Here is a 3,267-nt window from a genome sequence, read left to right on the forward strand (position 1 = left end):
GAAGGAACCAGGGTCAATTAATCACTTCTCGTCGTTTCGATCAATATTTACTCGAATGAGAAGATTTTTTACCTTATTTAGACTTGTACTATGATTGAAAATCCCCTACTATATAAAGGGGTGAACCTTTCTATTTTAAAACCATTGTTGGCACGAATATCAAAGCAATAAAAGTTAAATTTTGTCCTTTAGCTATTGTTCAAAGTGTTCTTCAGCTGTTTGTTCATTAAGTGATAACCGAGCTCGTTCCGAGGGCGAAATCGGGACCGATTCCCAAACGTCCATGCAAAGCTAAACTTGTTCATCCATTACCTTCGGTTTGATCTCTTTGATTTTGTTTAATTCAACAATTTATTGTTCATAGTTCATTCGTGTTAAATTAAATCACATATCATTTAATCGCGTATAAATTCAATTGTTATTCATTTTAAGGGTAAGCACTACCCTGTATACATATTTTTTTTTTGCAGCAATATTCAAATAATTTGATGAGTTGGAATGAATTTGTAAATTATGCAATTCATTAGGTATAACTTATTTTGAAATATTTATAGCATCCTTTGGAATTATAGAATGGACTTCACCAATTTTAAAGGGAAGAGGAAACCACCGGTTCTCTCCTCCACGAGATAACACCAAATCGTTATATTAGATAACAAATAAATGTTGCTGCGTTTTGTGTAAAACATGATGACATAAATTATTGAATTATTTTTGGAAATCTTAAAAGGAATTTCCATTTAAACTACAATTCATCCGAGCCAAAATAAACTCAGCCATTTATTGCATGTGATATAGAGTAGTACATATTATTGAGTTTCAAGCTATGAATACCAATCAATTTATGGTACTCCAATTAGGGGTGTACAAAGAAAACCGATAAACACCACTAAACCGATAATTCGAGTCAAACCGGGAAAAAGAACCCGATGTGGTTTGGTATTGAAAAATAAAACTCGACCATAATTGGTTTGGTTTGGTTTTAACTAAAAAAAGTCAAACCGAAACCAAACCAACCCAATAGTACATTTATATAATTTTAAAAAATATTTTATACATATAAATATTTATTGTAATATAATTTATAAATATTTCTTAATTTTTTTCATATTTTTATCTTTTGACGTATTATTTTAAGTTTAGACTTAACATTCTTGAACGGTAAATAAATTTTAAAGCCCATAAATGTAGTAAACTCAAACAAAGTTCAAATCAATACTATTACTAACAAAAGAAATTCAATTCAATACTAGGAATGACGATAGTGTTGGATAATTATTTTAGTTTTACATTAATTTATAATAAAAATACATAACTTAGTTTATCTTTTTCTTTAGTACTTAGTTATGTAATTAATATTAGTACTTATTAGCTATACTTATTTTAGCATGACCTATATAGTATTTTTAGATTATGTTAATTTTTATTATGGCTTATTAATTAGCAATATTTATTTTATATAATTTTATTATTTTATCTTTGTTATTGAATAGTTTAGTATAATGTTATGACTTATCTCATATTATTATGTTAGTTTCTTGAAAAATACATTATATAGTTGTATTTTACTAGGACTTAAGAAATACTTGGAGCACAAGTTATATATTTTATGTTATGAAGACTTTACCAAAAAAAACATCGAAAAATCGAAAAACCAAAATTGAAAAACCCGACTTTGTTGGTTTGATTTGATTTATAAATATAAAAACCTATAACGACCCGGCCGATCGTTTCGGGAGTTATAGCCCCGTTTCCCCCATTTTTGTTTCCTTTATGCTCTTAACCTATATTATGATATACCGGGTTAGTTGGTTCGGGCCCGGGGTGATTTCGGAGTGAAATGAGACACTTAGTCTCTTATTTAGAACTTTAAGTTGGAAAAGTCAACCTGATGTTGACCTATGTGTAAACGATCTCGGATTTGAATTTTGATGGTTCCGTTAGCTCCGTTAGGTGATTTTGGGCTTAGGAGTGCGTTAGGAATGTGATTTGCAGGTCTGTGGTAGAATTAGGTTTGAATTGACGAAATTGGAAATTTGGCGATTTCGGTCGGCAGTGAAAAATTTGATATCGAGGTCAGAATGGAATTTCGGAAGTTGGAATAGGTTCGTAGTGTCATTTGTGATGTGTGTGCAAAAATTAAGGTCATTCGGACGTGGTTTGGTTGGTTTCGCCATCGGTTGCCGAATTTGGAAATTTAGAAGTTCTTAGGCTTGAATCCGAGGGTAATTTGATGATTTGATGTTGTTTTGAGTGATTCGAAGGTTCAACTAAGTTGGTATGTTGATATATGATTTGTTGGTATTTTTGGTTGAGGTCCCCAGGGCCTCGGGGTGATTCCGGGTGGTTAAAAGACTTGTCCAAGTTGGAAAATGCAGCTAAAGCAGCTGCTACTGCTATTTTTGCACCTGTAGAAGAAAGCGTCGCAGGTGCGAGGCCGCTGGTGCACATTGGGAGTTCGCAGGTGCGGGTAATGCTGGGCTAGGCAGGTTGCACAGGTGCAAGTTGGAGGTCGCATCTGCGAGCCCGCAGGTGCAAAACCTGGGGCGCAGATGCGGAAAGGGGGATGCTGGGCAAGCTTTGCAGAAGTGGAGTATGAGCATGCAGGTGCGCTTGCGCAGGCGCGAGAATTTGCTGTGCAGATGCGGAAAAAATGTGAGGCCAAGGCTGGAGGGCAGGCGCGAAGGATTTGGCCGCACCTGCTAGCCCGCATGTGCAAGACCTGGAGCGTAGGTGCGGAAGTTGGGGAATTAAGTGGAGTTCGCGGATGCGGCGCCTTGACCGCAGGCGCGGAAAAAGAGCCCGCAGGTGCGAAAACCTGGGCAGAAACCATAAATAGAACACTTCGCGAATTTGGTTCATTTCCACCATTTTCAAGTCGGTTTGTGGAGCTTTTGGAGTGATTTTTGAATGGTTATTCAAGGGCTATCAGTGAGGTAAGTTGCTTGAGCCCTAATACTTCTATATATGGTGATTTTCCGTTGTTTAGTCATTGTAATTAGTGAAAATGAGGGGTTAGGGCTTGAGCTTTTTGGAGAAGTAATTTAAAGAATTGATGGACCAAACGATGTCGGATTTTGATGAATTTGGTATGGTTAGACTCGTGAGTGAATGGGCTTTCTAGTTTTGTAAATTTTGTTGGATTTCGAGACGTGGGCCTGGGGGCCGGGTTTGAGCCAATTTCGGGTTTTGGTCTAATTGTATAGCTTTTCTTGTGGAATTCATTCCATTAGCGTATATTGATGGTACTGTACTGATTGTGAATAT

The sequence above is a fragment of the Nicotiana tabacum genome, chromosome 4 (genome assembly GCF_000715075.1).
Source record: "Nicotiana tabacum cultivar K326 chromosome 4, ASM71507v2, whole genome shotgun sequence".
Lineage (NCBI taxonomy): Eukaryota > Viridiplantae > Streptophyta > Magnoliopsida > Solanales > Solanaceae > Nicotiana > Nicotiana tabacum.